General features: G+C 39.5%; 1 protein-coding gene across 3 annotated transcripts in view; it reads left to right on the top strand.

The window, feature by feature from the left end:
• The window catches only part of pde4d (phosphodiesterase 4D, cAMP-specific), a 153629-nt gene that overhangs the window by 71189 nt on the left and 58417 nt on the right, over window positions 1–24023 (top strand). Inside the window, exon 1 of one of the 3 annotated variants that reach the window (XM_085475686.1) lies at window positions 3169–3280. The exons of the other annotated variants lie outside the window; for them this stretch is intronic. The gene's annotated coding sequence lies outside the window, so the exon portion shown is untranslated. Of the gene's footprint in view, window positions 1–3168; window positions 3281–24023 lie in introns of those variants that run through there. 3 annotated transcript variants of the gene reach the window in all.

Here is a 24023-nt window from a genome sequence, read left to right as displayed (position 1 = left end):
TATGATGACCAGGCCTAAGAACTCCACTTTAACTCTAATCCATTACATTGATCGCTAAATCACACATATTTTCTCTATTCTTTCCAAAATTTAGCAGCAAGTGCTCAGACTAAGTCTAATGTGTATTTACTGATAGTGCATGCAGGGCTTGTACGGTGCAGTTATATATTGCGAGTGGGTGGCTGAGCAGACAGTATTTGTTGATAAACTGAATGTGCAACCAATGCATGCATTTGTTTTTTAAGTGTGCTTTTTTTCTCCTCTGCCTGTGTACTTTATGTAATGCATGTGTACAAGCCTGCCTCCCCATGAGGGGATCCACAATACTTGTTCAGGGTGGGAAAGCAGCTATCGGTGGGTTCCCAATTTTAGACCGAGACATGAGGAATAAGCTGCTATGATTAATTAGAGCTTTGTTATTTCTGTTTATTGTGGAGCTTAAGTTCTTAAGTGTTGCTCAGAGGTGATGCCTCAAAATTGAAGACCTTCTTTTTCCTCTCTCTTTTTTGCCTTTATACCACCCTCACCTTCCTTTATAGTCCTGATTATTCTTCCTCTTGAGCTTAAGAAAAGAGAGGGAAAAGACACGATAACAGGGTTTTAATCCACACTACAACATGGAGACAATGCTTTGCAGTTTGTGGAAAAGCGGCATGTGGCCCTCGTACTATTTGCGTCACTGCTTTCTTGCTTGGTGCTTTCATTTTGGAATTGCCCATAAAAAAGCAAGTATTTTCTGGGGAGAGGATGCTTGTGCTCGTATCCTATTACCGGTTGATTTTTCTCTTTCATTATCCATCCACTCTCACACAAGTGCTCACAGAACACAGATACACATGTACAGAATTACACTTGAAAAGACATGCAAATCTCTCTACAAATCCTTCATGAAAGGTGCAAACATGCACTTCCAATGCAACTAGGCACATACAAAGCTAAGAATCTTCACGCTGTCCTACATGCACACACGCACGCAGTCTCGTATCTTGGGCTAGTGATTAAAAAGCATCATTATCTCGCTATGGCCGTAATGAGAAGCACACACCTGTTTTCCACAGCTGTTCCCAATCACAAGCTGTCGCCCTTCACTCTAGGACCAGAAGCTCTGGAGGTGATGACTACGCAATGTCATAAATCACCTGCTGAGAATCCAGTCACCACGGAAACATGCCTCATTAGAATCTGCTAACTGAAGAGAGTTGTCCTTTACCCCTTCACTCACAGTCCTGGAGCAGAATGGGCTTTAGTCACTGTAGCTTTCAGCCTACCCTTTGGCACTGGCTCCATTCAGGACATGTATAGCATGAGCTCACGGTGTGTGCAGTCAAAGGCACTGGTGATGCCTGGTTTCATGAGTCATGGGGCTTTTGCTGAGGTTACATACGGGCTGAAGGATAGCTGATATGAAATACATCATATCCTCCCTTTTCTCCCAGTGCAGTCAAGTGTGCACATCCATTTGTAGAAAATAAAAGGCTTTGAACTGATGATTCTACATATTTCCAAGTTATATCTTTTAGTTCAAGTAATGTGCAGTCAGGTCTGGGCTGCCATACTAAGAAATGAGTCTGAAAGTATGTGTATTCTTTAAAGCCTGGTGTCTTTGCTGCCTGCAAACCTTCTGCCTCTCCATAAATGTCACCAATGACAATTTGCGAATGGATAGTGTTATATCTCCAGCAGGTTCTCCCTTTAAAAGGCTCTTCTTTGTCCCTTGAGCAAGACATTTCAAAGATGTTCCTGAATAATGACTGACAGAGTAGACTGAGATGGTTATGCAAGAGCCGTCAATGTTACGTTTATGTCTTTCTCAAATTGTCGGTGGAATAAATCACGCATGCTTTAAGGACAAAAAAAAAAAAATGTCTAGGTGGTAGGTGGTTCCTTTCTGAAAGGAAAGCAAGTTTTCATTTTATCAACAGTAAGAATATTTCTAATGTTCTTGAATATTCAGTAAATAAGGATTTAAAATTTTCCTTGAGGCTCTTTCTCACTGTCTTGAATGATGCATAGTGACATTTTAAGTGTTTATCAGTAGTTTGGGATATAAATTTGATTTCAATGGCTGGAAGAAGAAAGCCGGTTTTCATTTGCCATCCTGCCTGTGTGTCTGGCCTTTTCATTTAAGACGCTGCTTACTGTCATATCTGTGGATCTAGATTTCGTTCTGTGTTGCAGTTTGCCTCATTTCTTCTGAGCATAACTCTGCAAGAAACATTTTAGTTTCATTTCCTTTGAGTCTGCCTTTTTGATTGTTACACCAGCCATTCACTTTGGTTGGTGTGCCTCTTCTAGATGTTTGACATTTCAATTTAAACGTGCTACAAATCTTTTTGGCCAAGAGGGAAGATAGACAGAAAAATGCAGGGAAGGAAGACGTGTGGGGGATGGGAGTTGATGGATGGAAATCAAAAGGCCCACTGGTGGGTTGTAGTCTTGTCAGTATGAACGAATATTGACTTTGATAGTAATACTGTGTTTTATTGTTAATTAAGCACTGAGGTAGTAATTAAAAAAAAAAAAGCTTTAAAACCTCAAATTTTTAAAGATAGTGCCCCTTCCGATATTAATGTGATAGCTTTTACAGTATAAACAGTATAAATGCAGTCTGACAGCTGCAGGACATAAACACATTTATATGATTCTATAACATATATTTTAATATTGCTCTGCAGTACTGCAGTGCAGCAGTAGTGACTTTACCTATACTAAAAAGTCATCCTTTATGTGGATGCTGCTTGCTCATTGTTTCAGTTTAGTGTTTCTCTTGTGTCACAGTTTTTAAAACTGATCCAAGTTTTGCTCCAGGTATCTAATAAAAGAAAAATGTAGTGATGATTATTGTCATGATACTAGAATTTCAAAGAGACAAAATAGATTGATAACATTTGCTTTCTAGCGACCACATTATTAGCTGCTACCTTGCTGATAACTTAATAGACAGCTAATATGAGTAAATGGTGTGTCTGATATCCAGGTGCGGGTGTTGTTTCTGCATCCTTTGCCATAATAATGTTAGTCCAGGATAAACTATGTGACTGGCCAAATTTAGGCTACTCATGTTGGTTTGCTAGTGATAGTTTTTAATAACATTAGCTTGCTAATTAGAAGTTAATGTCTTGGCTAATGCTAACTGAATGCTTAGCCAATGTCCCTGGACAGTTGCAATGTTGATCCTGGACCAATGTGATTATGATGAGGTAGAAACAATGCCAACACAAGGATATCAGATCGTGCGGCTGCTAGTTAAACGGCTAACGTCAATGTGCACATGAACCAGGTTAATGTTTATGCCAACTGTGTGGTTGAAATACTTAAGTGTGGTTGAAACACTGAAGTTTTACTGACCTTTTAAAATTCAACTTTACAACTGAACAATCATGTTGTTGGGATGTCATAGCTTTGAAATGTGGGTTCAAAAAATGCCAATATAATAAATATATTATCAAGTTAGGTTTGATATTAGCCAAATTTAGGTTACTGTTGTTGGTTTGCTAGTGATACTTTTTAGCATTAGCTAACATCTTGGCTAATGCTAACTGAAGACTCTGACTATGTCATAGATCCGTTGTAATGCTAATCTAACCAGGTTACTATGATAGTGTAAGAACAAAACCAACCAGAGATGTCAAAATGTGGAGTTGCTATAGTTAAATGGCTAACATTAATCCACACATGAGCCAAGGTTTATATTAACTGTTTATGTTAACTGCTCCTGTTGTTGGAACAAGAGCTTGACTGACCTTTTGAAATTAATCATAAAAACTGGTGTGTCTAAAAATGTACTATTATGCTCGTTATATTCACCCTGGCGAATAGTGTCGCCTGACAAAAGTGACCTCACACAAATGGCATTCAGTCAGTCTTGCACCTCTTGACTTTTTATAACCTTTTGTGTTGTGCTGTTGCTGACGCAGCCAGGTGGAAGGCACAAGTGTATGATTGTGTGTGTGTGTGTATGTGAGTGTGTCTGTGTGTTTTAACCACCATTTTAATGGTATAGTACTAGTATAATTTATTAGTTAAAATTTTCATTTTCTCAAATTTTTATTTTGTTTAAGTATTCTTTCATCTCTGTTATCCAAAGGGCAGGCTGCTCTCCCCCAGTTTCCTAAACTACATTAGTTTACTAGTGATATGTGGTTCTTGCAGTGGCCTTCTTTTTCTCAGCATCTATGACATCGCTATAATTATACAGGCATTTTAATCAGTTCTGGACACAGATAACAAAGGGGGGCAGGTATGGGAAGCTGAATATGGGAGGCTCGACACAGATCAGTTTCTTGCATTGGGATGGAGAAAGATAAGGAGAGAGCAGCTTTTTCATCACTGCAGTGTATTGATATACAATCCCAGCCTTTCTCATTTCTCCAGCTTGTGTGTATGTGAGTGAAAAGAAGCAGGTGGAGTAACATACAATATACCCTGCTACCTGTTTAAGCACAAATTACAACTCAGGGCAGTCAACAGATTATCCTGATAACTATTATTCTTTTGTTTCCCCACCTTCTCTCTCCCCTTCTGTCTCCCTTCTGTTTCGGTTCTCTTTTTTAGGTAAGTGACAAAACAGCATGGATTATATGTGAACATAAGATGCCTCAAAAGGTAATGTAGCTGTTTTTTTTTTCTGTTTTGTGATGTGAATACATTTTTTATTATAGTTAAAAACTGAAAAACAACCCAATTAAAACACCTTCACCATCAAATTACTGCTACTTCTAGTGCATTAAGCACTAATCCCTAACACGATGATAATAACGCAAAGGGAATCTTTCTGGGAGGAACATCAGCAGCTTCATTCTGTTTTTATGTTCATTACTAATTGTTAGTTTGCCAGTGTGTGTAATGGGCCTATCATGAGCAGTGTGCATCTGCACTCCCTTCACCTAATGGCGGTGGTGTGTTTTGCTGCTAATCTGTTTATCTAATCAGATGCTGAGGTTAGGGGGTCTATCTCATTAACTTGCAGGATATTGATTTCCTGCGTTTAGGGCAAAGCGCTCTACAGCAGCCTGCTTCTACATTGCCAGATGGGAGGAATGCAGGTTCCTCAAGCTCATCAGTTGATCTCACCTATGCGTGTGTGTGTGTGTGCCCGCATTTAAAAATAGCTACCAAAGCAGCGTGATTGCTACAAAAGCAAATTGTATTTTTAAAGACAATGTGAAAAAGATCTAACACAAAGATGGGCTTGAAAATGAACACTGTTTCATAAACATCAGTAAGAAAGCGCGTCAAAATATTCATCTATTTTGAAATGTATCAACGCTTGAAACTGCCTCCCTGAGCCTGGTTCTGCAGAGATTTCTTCCTGTTAAAAGTGAGTTTTTCCTTTCCACTGTCACCAAGCGTTTGAGCCCCCAAAGAGGGTCATGTGATTGTTGGTGTTTTCTCTGTGTTTTTGTAGGGTCTTTACCTTTAGGGCTGTTCGATACGACGATGTATGACGATATGAAAACATCTATCGTTTCATATTATACGCTTACTTATACATAAGGGCTGAAAATAAACCTTAGACTCAAACGTTAGAACAGGCTTTTCCCGCAGCACGCTGTGTAATAAATACTCACAGAGAAAACGGCGGCCATTACTACTTGTGTCTAAAAAGGTGTAGCTTCATGCATCGGTCAAAACACTCGACTCCAGGTACACGATGCTCAGCTGAAAACATTTCACACAAGTCCAGTTGCCCGAGATTCACAGAATTTACAGAAAATGTACTATTTTGCAATATATATCGTTATTGGGATAAGAAAGCCCTATTTACCTTACAACAGAAAGTGACTTGAGATGACTACAGTAGTGATTTTGTGCTATATAAATAAATTGCATTGAAAGAATAAATTAAGTAGATAGTAGGTTTGCTGATTGCAAAATTTCCTGCTTTATAGATCTTAGAAAAAAAAGGTTAGCCCCATCAGTCATCTATTCCTGCCTAGGCTCAAAATCTGACATTTAGCAGCTGAGCTGCACTTGATAAATCTCACCATTTATTATCAGTCAGACTGCATGCAGAGGTATGAAGCAGCTGTAATGGCTGGGAAAAGCCAAAATATCAGTTAGGGACCCCATACAAGAAGAGTGGGTGGATATAAGGCTACTTATTATTTTATTGGCTCATGGCTGCTGTACCCTGTGGTCTCTTAATAGTACATGGATTGAACTGATTGTAAATATTGTATTTCTGCTCCTCTGCTGCTAGGCAGTGTTATAGTAAGTGTATTGTCACTCCTGCTGTCGTGAGCTAGATTGTGATAAATGTGTGGGTGTGGCTTCTCTTGCATAGAGCACATCGGTGTGAATATGTGCCATTTACTGCACTGAGAGGGGTTTGTGAGTGTGTGTGTGTGTGTGTATGTGAGGGCAATGCGTCATTCTGCAACTCGCAGAAGCCCAGGAGCTACCCTATGGTAGCTCCCATGCTGCTTCTATCTCTTATGTAACTATGTTGTTGTCATGTTCTCATACTATTGGCCTTTCTCTCACTCTCTCTTCTCTTTTTCTCCTCAATCCCTTTCTACTTTTTTTGTTTGTTTGGGTTTTTTTTTTTTGCATTTGTACATGTACTGCTTGTGTGGAGTATAGCAATTTTTGGAGATGTGGAGTTTGGTTGGGATTTAAGGGATCTTTTGTGCTGATACGGAGCTTGTAGACAACAACTTGTAGAGGCATTCAAATCAGCATTCTGTTTGTTCTCTCGTTGTTTTTCTGTCTTTGCTTTGCTCTGTGCCTCGTTCTGCTTGTGCCTTCCTTGTAATATAACTGTATTCTCTTTGTTGGTGTATTCATGCATCCATCCCCACCCACTCTGCAGCATACTTCCTGTGATACAACTGCAGTCACGGTCAGAGAAAGCAAGAATTTTTATGAGTACTCCCTTTATACCAGTCACTTTGAAGAGAATTCATTTCTGCTCTTAGGGACCTATTATATTCCTCATAAAGAAAAAATGCAGAGATTCTTTTTTGTTTTCTTCTTGGTTTTAGGAGATGAGAAGAACGTATGATAAATACATTTATATCTTGACTATTGAACCGTTCAGTTGCATAATATAATCCAGGTAATTATTTGTTTTTAAAGCATGTTTTTTTCTTTATACTTAACATCTACTAAATCTGAAACACTCCTTGCAGCAACAGCTGACTGACTGATGGCATGCCAGGCTTGCTAAGTAGATGTTTCACTGTCCATAACTCAGCTGTGGGAATTAGCCGCTACTCAGTCAGTAGCACTTAATAGCAGTAACATAATGCTTTGTTATTGTCTGTGGCTGACACTGTGTCAGGTGCATAGACTATATATTAAAGATAGCTGCCGTAATGAGATTCATTCATTTGTGAAGCGATTTTCATGCTATTTGAGCATTTTCACCATTGCCGTCTTTTTTCTCAAACTCAACTTGACAATCATCCATCGAGTTTCTTAACTGCTTGCCCAGTTCAGGGTCATGGATGGACTGGAGTCTATTCCAGCTGCCACGGAGCAAAGAGCAGGGTGCACCCCAGACAGCCATTCACACTCACAGTCCAACCTATGGACATGTACATATGCATATCTTTGTACTATGCAAGGATGCTAGAGTACCTTAAAAGAACCCATGGAAACGCAGGGGGACATATGATACAACCAGCTCAGTGGTGTGTTAGAATCCAGGACAATCTCGTTAAGTGACATTTTAAACCACCGCACCACTCTGCTGGCCTGGGCTTGACGAGCAAGTGGTAAATGTAGCTGAGGAACCGAGGCACACTTCGTGCTTACACGGTTGTGACTTGTCAATCACAAGGTAGCCACACAATAATTCGTACTTTGCAATCTCTTTTCATCTAAATTAAACCATAATTGAACATCATGTTGTATTCATTAAGACATGAAACTGATGATTGAGACTACAACAGCAAAGTAATATGATCAAGTAAACACGAGGGCCATCCATCCATGGTTGTTCAGGTCCAGACTTCCCTCTACACAGTGTTCTCAAGCCAGTATGTCCTGGTTCTACCCCAGTGCATGCCTGAAACACCTCACAGAGGAGGCATACTAGTTAGTTGCCTGAATCACCTCAACTGGCTCCTTCCGATGTGGAAGAGTATTGTCTCTCCCCTCAGGCCCTCCCTCTTCAAAGGGAGATTCCACCATTATGAGGAACTACATTTCATTTGAGCCCATGACATCATTCTTTTGGTCACTGCCCAGAGCTCAGGGCCTTATGTCAGGGTAGGAACATAAAGCAACTGGTATATCAACAGCTTTGCTTTCCCTCTAATGTGGGTCTTAATGCAGGTTTAAGGCACTTCTGCGTTAGCTTCATTTTTGTACACCTTGGAGGCTTTATCCTTCTTCTATATATAGTCTATGGTTGCCTCACCTGTAAAGAAAAAACATCCTACCTTTAGCTTTTGGATATGCCCATTTACTCCTCTGTGTAAATGTTAACATTAGGCAAATGGGCTTTCTCCTGAGGGTATCTAGAAACATGTTTCTTTCCTTTTCAATTCAGCCAGCCAGTCCACAGAATTTGAAAGAAAACATCTGTAGTTATTTAAGAGGATGGCATTTACATCTGCTTCCACAGGACTGTGTTGGTGGGATCAGATTTTCAGTGGCCTGGTAAGAGAACCGGTGTTTCAATTAAAAGGTACCCTGTTGACCTCCAGTAGCATTATGAAATACAGCCTGTTTCATTTGTCTCATTCACACACACAAGTACCCTCGAACACATGGTCGATGCTGCATATTGCATCTGCATTTTTAAAAGTACTGGCAATGTCTACAGGTGGTATTAACACAGCAGCTAGAAATGTTTTCATTTAACTGCGAAGCGCCACTACCAAGACTTTATTTATTTTCAAAACAAAATTACGTTTTTGTCACTTTATCACTGTTTTTTTCCCTCCTTTTGTTCCTTTTAATCAAGCAAATCATTAGAAAGCTAAAGTTTTTCTCTGTGTCAGAGCTGTGACTTAAGCTCTTATAATACAGGAGATATTTTCTGTTCGTCTATAATCAGATTTATTAATTGCATGTCTTTGAGGCATCAAAAGTGTGATCAATTTTAGTGTCCACTATTCGCATTTTCCTCTAAGATTTAACAGTCTTAGAGAAATTAAAATCCAATACAGAGAAAGCATCTGCATTCTTTTTTCTACATAAGCCTCAGTTGTCATGCTTGAAGATGCACTTTGACTAAGTGGAATGACTTCACACTTTTATTGACTGGGAAAACTCATTAGGCTGTCATTTTCACATTGATTCCTCCACCCACATGTACAGCACAACTGCAATACAGAGTGTTCAGAAATGTTCCCTGGAGCCTGTTGAAAATTCATCCTGGAACTGTAGAAAACCAAGTGGATGATGCAGGTTAGGAGAGAGCGGATATAACACTTGATTACAAAATAATTCCTAGAATGCAGCGAGCATCAGGGAGCTTTATATAACATATCCGAGGGAGGAATTTTACTTGAACTGGAGTGAATATTTGTCAGTGAGCAGAGTCACCTTGTTGGATGACATATACTTATTGGAATGATACATCCTTCTGTGTCAGTCTACACGTAAGTTAAAATTTTGAAACAAGATGTTTTATGGCTCCCAGTAAAGCAGTAGGCTCTTCCTTTGATCTCATGTTAAAACTGTTCAGAGTTGTGATTTCTTCTCCGGTTACAATTTTGAAGCCCACAGCTATATCAAGTGCAGGCCTATGTGCCAAAAGGTATATCCCTAACACAAATATCTAGTCAGTCAGTCACATAGCAACAACTCAGGAATGTAGATATGGTTGAGATGACCTGCTAAAGCTTAAACTGAGTATCTGAATGGGGAAGAAAGGTGACTTCAGTAACTTTGAACATGTCATGGTTGTTGGTGCCAGATGGGCTGGTCTAAGTATCAGAAACTCCTGAGCTGCTCAGATTTTCCCACACAGCCATCTCAGAAAAGAGAGAAAATATCCAGTGAGGAGCAATTTCCTGGACCGAAATCGCTTGTGGATGTCAGAGGTCAGAGAAGAATGGCCAGAACGCTTCCAGCTGATTGGAAGGCAACAGTGACTCAAATAACTCGATACAACCAAGGTGCTCAGAAGAGCATCTCAAACCGTGAAGCAGTTGGACTACAGCAGCAGAATGTCTGTGAAGGTTCTCAGTCATCCAGGTCATCGTAGTCTAAGGAGCTTGGAAAGAAAAACGTCTGGACTTCTTTAAGTTGCTTGAAGACATTACACCTCTCATCCGAGAAGCTTCTTCAGTTCTAGGGTCAAATGGTGGAGAGTCCCAGATTTAGAAGAGAGAAGAGCCACCTCCAGGGGACAAGACTCAGCAGTCGATCTGCATCTAAAGGACAAAGGTCACTCTTTTGAGGATGCCAATGTTCACTTTGGACAGAGAAGACAGATGGTTTGAAAGAGGAGTGAAAGAAGCCATTTATGTCCACTGTGAGCGACTATCTTTGAACAGAGGCGGTGGCTTACGACACCAACTGTCTGCCATCTATAATCCAGTTTTGAGATCCCTTCCCAGACGCCTTAACGCCCACTCACATCCTGGGCCATCTGACCTCAGGAAATCACATGATAGTGTCTGGCCAGGTTTCACAATGAGCTCACCCGAAACCCTGGCTGATTGTGACCTACACCTGTTTTCACACCTTGGCTTGTGTGATTAGGTAGAGGATCATCAGGGGGTCCTTTTTGTCCACCTTTGGGGGGATACTCCCACGTGGTTTCAATCTGGGACTCTCCACCATTTGACCCTAGAACTGAAGAAGCTTCTCAGATGAGAGGTGAAACGTCTTCAAGCAACTTAAAGAAGTCCAGACGCTTTTCTTTCCAAGCTCCTTAGACTACAGCAGCAGAAAACCACCAGCTCTTTGCCACTCCAAAGAGCTAAGAACAGGAAACCGAGCCTTCAGTTTACATGTACTCACTTAAATAGTACACAATAAGATATGAAAAACATTGTTTGCTCTGCTGCAACATTTAGGCAAAATATAAGGCTAGAATTTTGTGTAATAAAAAACATGTAAGCATGGATCCATCCTAGTCTGTATCAGGCTGCTGGTGGTGGTGTAATTGTGTGGGGGATGTTTTCTTGGGATTTTGTGGGCTGCTACCCCCTGACCATCATTTTTGATGCATCCCTGATTAAATCCAAAGTCTTAATTTCCAAGTTCCCTGTTGGAATTAGAATCTGTCATGGTTGTTGGTGCCAGATGGCAACTAGAAATTTCCTACTTGAAAAGTTGGAGCAACCCAACCAAGTAAACGGTCCAAGATGTCGACAGTGAACCTAAATAGTAAAACGGCGCCTTAAGGCAACTCTTGTGATTTGGTGCTATATAAATAAAATTGAATTGAATTAAAAAATACTAATCTCTTCTGCCACTGTTGTGTATTGTGCAGCGTTTTTTTAAGCGCAAACATACAAGTATTTTGCTGTATTGTTGGTGATACCTGAAAGGCTCTACCATGCTGAAGAACCAGAACAAATCCAGGTTTTCCTTGCTTTTAGGGAGTGAAGTCACTCTGTATTCCAAGGTGCCAGGACCACACCATAAAGCACCACAGGCCACCATGACCCCTGAATATTGTTGCTCAGCCATCAAGATGTTACCCATCTTTTGATGGCTGCTTCCAGCAGGATAAAACACCATATCATCATCTCAAATTGATATCTTGAACTTAACAATGAGTTCAGTTTACTTTACTTTACTTTATTCCACCACACTCCAAGTAACTCTCACTCTTTATTTCTTGAATAAAGTGAGCTACTTCCAGATGATGTGAAAAGTTCACCACACCCCACCAGCCTCGCGTAGATTTCACAAAAATGTAACAAGCCTTACACAGATCTCCTCTCACCCACACGCTGACTTTTACAGAATCTTTACACATCTTAAAACTCCATTTACCCTCCCATCCCATCCCCAATTGCAACACTGCATCTTATAAAACATTTAGTGGATCTCTCGCCACATAATGCTCTTCTCTTCTCTTCTCTTCTCTTCTCTTCATCTCATCATAGGATCTATTTTACATTAAATGTTGTTCTGCCGTTATTAGTGACAGTATTCTCTCACCAGCCATTTCCAACTTGAACCCACCTGCGGAGCATTTCCTAGTATGCTGGCAGATTTCATGTGGTGATGTTGAGGTGTGGTAGAAAGGAAGGTGATAGTTTGACTTTTAAATGTCATATTAGAGAGAAGACAGGGGTGGCATGGCCATTGCTGTCTGCTCCTCAGCTTTTCCTGTCAGATTTAGTCAAGAAGCAATGATGAATGTGTACTATGATACTGATTACAGAAAAAAAAAGTTAATGCAACCATAATGGGACTTATTGTTTTGGAGTCTATGCTTTATGTGATATTTCAGAGGGTAATAGAGGTCATTTTATTACATTTATTATTGTTGTGAAAGAAAGATTTTATTTATCTGAATATTGTCAATATACTGTGCAAAGACTAGGAAATAAAGTCACTGTATTCCACTAATAATGACTATATAGTGGTCAAAATTCCAAAATGGAATATCAGTATGGTTACAGCATTGTTGTCACAACCTTATTCAGGATAATGGAAATCATTTTTCCTATCCAGTCACACAACAATGACTCATTTTAACAGGAACTACAGTACCGTGCAAACGTCTCATTTCTCTATATTTTGCTTCAAGACTTTTTTTTGTAAGTGGTATTGAGTAATAGTTCTCCAGGGTTTCTGAAAGTCTTTCAGAGATTCTCTTTGGACAGTGGCTCATTTTCAGAATAGTCCTTGTTTTTTTTTTTCTTTTTTGAACCACTTAACACTGACCTATGAATCATTCCAGCATTAAAAAGGGACCTAATCCAAGGGATAAACCAATGTTGTCTGCACATGACAGACAACTTACCAAAGAACCAGTTTTACAGGGTGTCTTTGGACACACCTGTCACAAAAAGACATATTGTTTTTCCCTTTTCTTTTAATTGAATCTGTAAAAAATGCAAAATTAGCATTGTTGCACCAATAAGAATCCCAGCTACTTGCCAAAAACGTGTGTTGTGCAGTGTGTCCTTCAAGGATTTAAAGAAACAGGACAAGTGGAGGACACAAGAAGATGTGGCCTAAAAAACTATCTACGGCAGATGAACCAGTAAAGTTATGTTCTTAAGGAGCAGGGGAAAAGAAAATCCAGCAAAGACCTAACATAGGACCTGGGAGATGCACCTGGATCCATCTACCCTTCACTGAAGCCTTATCAAAAAGGGTCTCAGCTGAAGGGTCAAGAAAACAGTCTTAAGAAAGGAAAACAGGGAGAAAATGCTGAGGTAATTATATGATAATTGGACTGAAAATCAGTGGCAAATGGTCTCATAGATTCAATAATACAAATTTGAAATTTTTGGTTTGAATCATGATCAATCATGGTCTACAGCCATCTATAAAAAAATGGCGGAGGCTCTGTCAAGATTTGGAGCTACATTTCAAGGAGTGCTGTGGGAACTCTTGATTAAAATTTATGAAATTATGAACGCAGAAAGATCAGATAATGATTCTCTATGCAGTATCATCTGGAAAACATCTGATTGGCAGCATCTTCATTTTTCAGCATGACAGTGATCCCAAACACACTGCCAATACAGTAAAAGCATACCTGAATAGAGCAACACACAGTAGACACTAACAGTGCATTGTCAGCTTCCCTAGAGCCCAGACCTCAACAATATTCAAGCAGTGTGGGATATCATGACAGAAAATGGAAGAAAAGGCAGCCAATATCCAAAGAAAATCTTTGAATGTCCTTTAAGAAGCCTTGAGAACTATTTCTTAAGACTTTTTTGAAGAATTGCCTTATCCACTGTATTTCCATTATTGTTTGCAGATTTATAAACCACTGCATTAATAAACTTTTCAATTCAGTTTTTTTAATACAGCGCCAAATCACAGCAAAAGTTGCCTCAGGGCGCTTTATATTGTAAGGTAGACTCTACAATAATACATCAGAGAAAATCCCAGCAGTCATATGACCCCCTATGAGCAAGCGCTTAGGTTTAACAGGAAGAAACCGACCAACAGAACTAGGCTCAGGTAGGGGCGTCCATCTGCCGCTATCGGTTGGGGTGAGAGAAGGAAGACATGCTGTGAAAGAAAGGCAGAGATTAATAATAACTAATGATTAAATGCAGAGAGGTCTATAGTGAGTGGAAAAGGTGACTGAAGAAAAATTACTCAATGCATCATGGGAATTACCCAGCAGCCTACACCTATTGCAGTGTAACTAAGGGAGGATTCAGGGTCACCTGGTCCAGCCCTAACTATATGTTTTATCATATGGAAAGTTTTAAGCCTAATCTTAAAAGTAGAGAGGATGTCTCCCAAATCCAAACTGGGAGCTGGTTTCACACAAGAGGGGCCTGAAAGCTGAAGGCTCTGCCTCCCATTCTACTTTTAAATACTCCAGGAACAACAAGTAGGCCTGCAGTCTGAGATCAAAGTGCTCTAATGTGGTGATATGGTACTATAAGGTCATCAAGATAAGATGGGGCCTGAGTATTCAAGATCTGGTATGTGATGAGAAGGATTTTAAATTTGATTCTGGATTTAACAGAGAGCCAATGAAGAGAAGCCAATACAGGAGAAATATGCTCTCTCTTTCTAGTCCCTGTCAGTACTCTTGCTGCAGTATTTTAGGATTAATTGAAGGCTTTTCAGGGAGTCTTTAGGACATCCTGATAATAATGAATTACAGTAGTCCAGCCAAGAAATAATAAATGAATGAACTAGTTTTCAGCATCACTCTGTGCCAGGATGTTTCTAATTTTAGAGATATTGCGCAAATGGAAGAAAGCAGTCTTACATATTTGTGTAATATGTCCATTTAAGGACATCCTGGTCAAAAACTCCAAGATAACTCCAAGATTCCTCATAGTGTTACTGGAGGCCAAGGTAATGCCATCCAGAGTAAGAATCTGGTTAGATACCATATTTCTAAAATTTTTAGGGCCGAGTACAATAACCTCAGTTTTATCTGAATTTAAAAGCAGAACATCAGAGGTCATCCAGCTATTTATGTCTTTAAGACATTACCGCAGCTAATTGGTAAAGCACTGCATCTATTTACCATTTTCCTACAAGGTATAAATAAAAAGCGGTAACTCAAGACTTCTACACAGTGCTATAAATCAAGACAGATACAGTGTTTATTACTGTGCAAGTTTTAAAAAAATAATATGTCTGGCTACTAGCATATACACTGTTGTTTGCCACATATAGTATTCTGTAAATCTAATAAATAGCATACTGATTTTTGAGTGACTCAATGAATAAATATGCAACACATTTGTATCACACACTTTATTTTCTATTTAACACCTTTTTTTAACTGTATACTTGATGAGGCACCCTCGTGGTTTTGCTGCACATTTTAAAATGTATCTGTCTGTATAATGATGCCTTTAATATGATACTTCAGAGGTTTATGATTATTGTGAACCAGCAGGTTATGCCTAGAATTGTCTAGAATTTTTTTATTATTATTAGTTCTTAGATTTTTACCTTTTATATTAGCTCTGGCCCTTTGCTTAACATTTATTGCTGTGTATCTAAACTTGTGAGCCCGTTATACAAGTATTTGGAAGGGCGTGTGCTCTTCTGTGTGAACAGAGTTCAGTGGTTTCCTCTTCAGTTTGCAGACAGAATGTCACAGACAGCCATTTTCAGAGTAAGATAATTTTACAGCCTGCAAGCCTCCTCCTAACGTGTAATTACTTTAACAGTTTAATGTCACACAAGTCCCCCACAGTGCTCTTTCCTACATGCTGCTCTTTCTTCATAATTCATGCCCTTTAATGGAATTTAGGACAGTCAGAGAACACATGAGAGGGAGATGCCTTGCAACTAATTTCCATTACACAAATTTCCTTCAGTATAGTCATTCCCATGTTTAAGCCATACGTACCATTTCGTCTTTCAAGGAATTTTCTGGTGTAGCTCATTGGCTTGAAGGGGTATATTCTTCCTTATTCTCGTCTTTCTTTTCTCCCTGACTGTTTTTAGCCATGAGTCTGGAATTGGTGGCCACCACGTCAGTGGTTCCCAGATGACGCATTTTAGTGTGGATCTCAGTGAATGTGGTGATTCTGTCATTTCTTCTAGTCCCACCATAAAGTTGACATTTATAGTTTTGAGTGAAATTTTCTCATGGTACAGTTGGAGCAAATTTTCAGTGTTTTTGGTTTTGAACAAATATTTTCAAAAGCCATCATCAGTTTTAGTTGTGCAATGGCTTTTGTGCTCATAAGAAGCCAACAAGATAAACCAAGATGGTAACAGTAAGCTAGCTATTTTATTATATGTGTGATATGCTAGCTTAGTGCACAGATAACCTAGCTAACAAGGTTAAGTACAGCATCACAGAGATAAAAGTACAGATCAGAGAAACTGTTTATCTGATTTGAATTTGTTTCTTTTTGATAAACTTATATGAAAGCAAAGAGGCTTTGGAGCCTCATGCAGATGAGTTCTGTATGGCTGCAGTCCTGTCACTGTTTACTACCTTATCTGTTTCTTTCAAAATCGTATTTCAGCTACAGCCGGCAGCCACATGGTACAATATCAGGGGCAGATTATGCTGCTAGAGAACACAAATTCTTCTTTGTCTTGGATATGATGTATAAATCATAAAACTATCACTCTACCCTCCAGTGGCATACTGACAATCACATGTTTGAGCCAAGTGAAAGCAAACAGAGTGTGGATTAAAGCAGTCTTAGTCCACAGTGTATCAGACAGTTCATAAAAGATATCATATGTCTATCAAAATCTTTTTCAAATGCCTGTCTTCTGAGTTGAAAGCAGTTAAAAATACTTTGAAAATAAAAATCTCATCTTATGAGAAATGAAATGTGCATTTTAATGTGGTAGATAAATGAAACGAACAGGTGCACAAATTCCAGTAGGCTTTGGTGTCACATTAAAAGCTTTCGCGTGCGAAAAATGACTGGACAAAACAGTCATACTTTCTAAGACAATTTTTTGCTGCTGCTGATAATAAACAGACTAGGCTGAATGGTATCTAAGTAACAGCCACCTGAATTTTCCCCTGAGCCTACAGTAATTAGCATATCAGAGGAGGTCATCATTGGGTCATATAATCCCTCAGAGGAACTACTAATCACACCCAGACACTGGGTTCATCCAGTGCTGTGATTAAGGCACAGACAATGCAGGGGGAGCCAGCCGAATGCTTTGGCTGCAACTGTGACACAACGTTGGTGCAATGCAGGAGAAGTCTATTTTTGGAGGAGTTCAGCAACAGAGCTGACACCAAGGCTGGTAATGGAGGTACGGGGAATATTGGATAGGATATACACAGATGTTAATGCAGTGTGACCCTGGGCAAACTGTATACATATGATAGCAATATACAGTACAAGCTATTTTAACATATCTGCAAACAGTATGTAGACTAGACATCTTTCTACATCATTAACAAACAAGCCTAGAGAGGACCACAGCATTAAAAACAACAGAGACAGTTTAAGCCAAACGGACAATTAAACTGAACAGTTTCCATTTGTGAGAAGGATGTTCTAACACATGGTATCTCATTTGAATTACAAAGTAACATGTTACTGAAAGTTTATATTTCTTTGTAAGACAGTAATCTCACTCACAGTTTATTAAAATCAGTAATAACGCTGGATTATTTATTTTAAAATTTAATTAAGTATTTAATTAATTTTAACATTTTCTATAGACTTGTGCAGCAAGCAGTTAGGCCTCAGTCACACAGTACTACAGACTAGCGACTCCCCCACTCCCCTACAGTTGCTAGGGAAAAATATTTTATCTCCAACTTGTTTCTTGTGATTGCTCTGATTGCTAGCAAATTTCTTTAGTTGCCTATAGTTGCTGACTTGTCCACTTGAATAAGTGGCCCATAAACCAAAAACCAAGAATATTGACATTTGAAGTAAAAGTTGTGACTTACTGCTATAACCAACGCATTTCAAAAGATACACTTTCACTAACGGCTGACTTACCCACACGAGTGGTTCCAGCGTCTGCACTATTCCTTATTATTCTTTCAACCATCCACTCAAAAAACGTTGTTAAAAAGTAGCCGGAAATACACAGGAGGAATCGACGATATCCAACAGAGCAAAATTTGCCAGCTCTGTCGACGCATCGCATTTCTAGAGATGTACACATCAGGTTGTGGCATAGGTTTTCAGAAGAGTCCCGACAGAGAAGTCATGTTAAAAATGACACCATGCAGACCCAAGCCAAGCATCTAACACTTGGTTTTCCCGTGTAACAAAAGCAGTGAGGAGGGGTCAGGTACTCATTTCTCCAGTTAAATCACTGTGACCACAACATTTTTTTTTAAGTGCTCTTTGGGCTGGTTTTCCCCAACTTAGCAGTTGGCTTTGTGTTAATATTTAAACACTAAAAGAAAGGCAGACAAAGTGGGCGAGTTCGATTTTTGTTATGTACATTGGCATTTAGAGCCCTCTCCAACGCCACTATTTTTCATAGTGAGTTGAGAAAGTCAGACAGACGCATGTACAGTTGGAATCATGCTCTTGCTTATCCATTAATGCAGTTGTGCACTGCTCAGTCTTGTTTCATATTGAAAGTGATATGTAAATGTTAAATGTCCAATCTAGTGAGATTGCCATTGCTACTTTTTAAGGCAAAGTGACTATTATGGTCACTCAGGCATGAAATGTGTTTGAATGTCATCTGAGTGCATGCTCGACAGGAGCTTTAGACAGCTTCATATATCCCACAGAGGACTTTTTATTCTCTATATGCTAGATTTACTCTCTATATTCTCCGTTTAAAGAAGACTTGTTCTAGTAGGATAAAAACAGGCACATATTACTATTAAACTAAACAAAGTATTTGTTGCTATTGCTAATATTATGTGTAAAACAAACGTAAACTGTGGCATCAAGCATTTTTATAATGTACACAATTTCAGCATCTAATCCTGACAAAACTGCATAAAGAGCATACCTTAAATTCAAACTGTCTGATCCGTAGCAGTGAGCGGTAGGAGCAACAATGCACCCTTGCATTTTAAAGTGGATACAAAACAGTCATCTGACTGTAGAGCAGTGAAATTTTATTTGCTCCCACAGTCACCAGCCTCCAAAATGTACTTACCCCTGTGGGGTGAGTGGGTGATCTTAATTTGATGTCCCTGGTACAAAGCTGTCCTTGAAATGTGCAGTGCAGCATTTATTCTCTGATGGCAACAGATCAAAAGCGCAATGCCGCCAGATGACACAACACTTAGAAAGTACTGTGATCTGTAGGCTGCACATGGACATTTACATACGCATGACAGTTTAGGGCTTAAGAGACTTGTCATTTTGGACATACTGCGTGACTCCACGGCACAAGTCACAGAAAAACTATCCAGAGAATTTTCTAATAATTTTCAAAAATATCCTATATCTTCATGTAGCAGTCAGTGGGCAATTACAGGTAAATAATCACACAGCCATACCTAGTGTAGTGCTCTGTATTTAAGCAGTTGTGTGCTCTTTGTTCTTTAAAGCTTCTTTAAATGTGGTTTCTTAGCAGGTTTTCTGTAATAAATTACAATAAGCATGTTAACTTTTATTCCACTATTGGCACTTTAAAGCAGTAACATTTACTTCTGTAAGTAGTTGGATAATGAAGGTATCAGAGAGAAGAGCGTAGTTGATTGCACCAACTGTTAGTGAGAGCCATCCTCACCAGATGGTGTTGTAGCGAGGATTGCCTTTGGTAATGGACCGCTGATATTTCAGCACGATCCCATCTGTACCTGCTCTCAGAGAACAGCCTTGCGAAGAATTCAAAATAGACCTAACCATTTACAATGGTGGTTTCGAACGGGATGTTCGTGAAGCCTTTAACCGCGCTGTCTGGCCCACCGTCTCATTGAGACGACTTATTAATTGAGGCAGATTTCGCCTCGTGTCTGTTCGCTTTGAATCTTCGCTTTGAATTATTTATTTCAGTCATGTTTGCTCAAGTGTGACTCTTCAGATGTTAGGCCTGAGCTTTGTTAAACTCATAGTTTGTATTGGGGTGGCTGTAGCTCAGGTGGCAGAGCAGGTCAGCCACTAATCAGAAGGTTGGTGGTTCGATCCCAGGCTGCCTCCTGACTGCATGCCAAATATCCTTGGGCAAGATACTAACCCCATGTTTGCCTACTGGTGGTGGTCAGAGGGCCCGGTGGCGCCAGTGTCCGGCAGCCTCGCCTCTGTCAGTGCGCCCCAGGGCAGCTGTGGCTACAATGTAGCTTGCCATCGCCTGTGTGTGTGTGAATGGGTGAATGACTGAATGTAGTGTGAAGCGCTTTGGGGTCCTTAGGGACTAGAAAAGCGCTATACAAATGCAGGCCATTTACCATTTGATGAGAACATCCATGGATTAACTATCTGTGTGTGGTAGATTGACACAGTGTTAGAGTCTAACTCTCACTTATGTATAGATATTTTTGTTGTGTAATTAGGCACATTAGGCACCTGTCAAATTTATCTTAATCCATTTTTTTTGTTTGCTAAGGAACATTTTTTTTGTTTGTTTGTTAGTCTCGTCACATTGTACTTAAACTGTTTTGCCGAGCAAATGCAGTCATAATATTGGCACAAGCTTAAATTGAAGGATAATCTTTACTGTGGCAGATTTGTGCTGTTAGTCATCTTTCACTCACTTTCATTATAGGCCTGAATTTGATGTGTTTTCAATTCTTAGTTACCTAAACGTATGCAGTCTAGTTTTCATCACTGTGAAAGTGAGCTATTTGATTGAGTTTGCACAGCACACGTTCTGCGTCACTAACCACAGCTGCTGCTTTGTTGTAACACTGCATATTTTCCTAATAAATTAAGCCCCTCCCTTCAGTCTGTTGGTCTGACTTAAGAATCAAAGAGTTGTAAAACCTCTCCATTGCACAAGTGAGTGATTTTTGTGGCTACTTAAACATTCTTCACATTTTTTAAACGGCCCTTGAAACCTCCGTGTCCCCATTAGATGTAGGAATCTAATTACAAATATCTGATTTGAAGGGGGAATGAGTTAACCTTTGCTGAAATGCCACTGCATAACCATCTTTGAATGGCAAGGGGGGAGGGGCAAGGCATTTCCAGGGTGACACTCAGAGTGATGGACAGTTGGCTTACCTCAGAGGAGCAATGCACACCAGGCCCAGTTTTCTGTCAACCTCTAGAGAGATTTGCTCTGATATTTGAATGTAAAATAGGTGGAATTTTTTCATACAGATGCCTTGATTGAGTTGCTAAACTGCCAGATCTGTGGGCTTGTATTGATATAATTCTCCTTTTAATTTGTTAATTGAATGTCACAGCATGTTTATTAGGCATTACTGATTAACACAGTATTGATTCCACTGTTATAAATTTCGCCTTACATTTCTTGAGGGTTATTTAGAGCGTCAAGAGTCAAAGGAGTGTTGGTTTGCAAACACCTGGAGCAGTTATGCTGCTGGCAGGCCATGCTGTTGGGCCAGCTCTATGACTAGACCGCAGAGGTTGTTCAGCTTGGGCTCTCTGGACAATCGATTTGCAGCAAACCAAAGAAAAGTACTTTGCTAAATGTCAGTACATCATGCAATCGATACGCACTTGTTCCGTTGTGTAATCCAGCCCTTTCCCCCCCCCCGATGCCCAGTTATAGACGCAGACCGCTAATGTAATGGAAAAGGCCTGATTCAAATATGATGTTTTGTAGATGGAAAATACATTGTTCTGCTTACAAGCAGAGGTCACCGATGATGATACGTTAATACTGTTCCAGTACTTTATGCCAACAACATGTAATTGTGCTAGCCTTAGGTTGTTTCAAGGCTTCCGTGCCCTGCGTTACCGCTGCATTTCATGTATAGCTCATCGGTCTTACCTAGATCTGTCACTGGTACACTTTTTACATAGTACAATTTTGTGTGTGTGTGTGTGTATATATATATATATATATATTAAAGATGCTGGCATTTATTGCTGCTTCAACCCTGCGCCATACCTCTGCTTTCTGTTCCTCTTTCGCTGTCACTATCTCTCTTGTATTTATTTGTTTCTGCTTTTACACTCGCTTTATTTTTTTCCTCTCTCCTCCAGTTTCTCCGTGATGAGTCATGACAGCTCACCAGCATTGTGCAGAACAGGGACCAACAGTTCCCAAAGCAGTGACTTGGGTTATGCAATAGCGCACACACATTTATGCTGGGACAGTGCGTGTATATATATATATATATATATATATATATATATATATATATATATATATATATATATATATATATATATATATACGGACCGACGCATCACAATCAGCTTTGTCTTTCTCGACTTTCTCACCCGACGGCCCGTAGAGCGATTCTGATGCGTCTGATTGCTGTTTTGCTTCCACGACTATTAAAATCACACTTCATGCACAGCTAGCTCTCTCTCTATCTCTCTCTGTATTTCAAGAACAGTTTCCCGTCTCCAATCTCTGTTTTCTGTATTATTCATTCGCTTATTACCCACCAGTCTACCGTTGTTTACAGCGCTGTCGGCTGCTGTCTTTTTCTTTTCTTTTTTTCACTTAAATGACCTCAGACAAGAAAGCCTATTTTTTCTGTTGTTCAATACTGAAGAAATTTAAACTTTATATGCAGAACATTGTAGAATATTTTTAAGGTTATCTGCTATAAAAAGCCAGACCAGGAAAATCTCCTTCATGTTTTTCTGTTTTATTCTCAGTTACTTTCACACAAAGGCATCTGCTGTGATGTTCATAATTCTGATCAAGTCAGTACTGATAAATGATCAGAATTATAATATTTCTGACTGTCTGCGGCTAAGTTGAATCGAATCGGGACTTTGAAAACCGGAATCGAATGGATTATAGAAATCAGTGATGATACCCAGCCCTAGTGAGCAGCCTAGGCATGACAGAAGTGGTTGTAGCTGTAATAGGAAAAGAACTATTGCTAATCTTTCTGTTAAGTTAAGGCCTGATCCTTCTGAAATTCATAGCCAGTGCTCTGACACGGTGTCATCAATCTTTGAATGCTGAAAAAGCACAGTGTATCCAGAAAAACACATTATATTATATAAATTATTATAAAATTTGTGTGTGCCTAACTTTTGTGCCGGTACGCCTAACTTTAAAAAGTTAGGCGTACCGGTACGCCCATGGCAAAAAGTTAGTCTAGAGCCCTGATATATATATATATATATATATATATATATATATATATATATATATATATATATATATATATATTAGGGGTGCAACGATACACAAAATTCACGGTTCGGTTCGATACTTTGGTGTCACGGTTCGATATTTTTTCGATACAAAAAAAATGTTCATGCCTTTTTAATTTGTCATTTATTAAATTTTCACGGCACATTCCGCACCACATCTCTGTGCGTTCATCATTTGTTTGAAGCCAGCTCACCTCCTGCAACTACTTTTCCGAGAATACGTGCTTCTTTTGTGGTTCGGACTCCTTCTGACATTTCTTTGGAGGTGGAGGAACATCACAGTAATTGCTTAAAGGAGCTTCTTCAACATCTTTAAGAGTTCTAAACAAATGTCTGTCCTCCTCCTGAAAATCTTATGTACGCAAACACGCGTTGCAACTTCTTATCTTGTGCGCGTTTTTTATTTTGACAGCGAATGCGCACCTGCGGACCACTTATGTGCAGCCCTGGTTATTATTTAGCTCGTAATATTGCAGCCACAGAAATTCTTTTGTCCATGAAACCATGAAGCTGCACTTTCTTTTTGCATTATAGTCTGCTTTGTAATAACTTTTCCGTTTTGTGGTAAGCTTTTCTTTGGCTGTCACTTCTTCACCCTGACCTGTCTTATTTGGCTCAGCAGAACTAAAATATATATCCTGCTGCTTTTACACACGCACTCGCATAACGCTCAGCGATTCTCTGCGCGATCAACCTCTCACATGTTTAAGCTTGCTGCGGGAGATTTCACTTGTCATGTTTGCATAGTAAGCTAATGATTGATAAGACAAT

This window comes from Copadichromis virginalis, linkage group LG12 (assembly GCF_057382275.1).
Source record: "Copadichromis virginalis isolate Kocher_CV1m ecotype Utaka linkage group LG12, C_Virginalis_male_GT1.1, whole genome shotgun sequence".
In the NCBI taxonomy this organism is placed as follows: domain Eukaryota; kingdom Metazoa; phylum Chordata; class Actinopteri; order Cichliformes; family Cichlidae; genus Copadichromis; species Copadichromis virginalis.
This window is presented reverse-complemented; position numbering and strand designations above follow the sequence as displayed.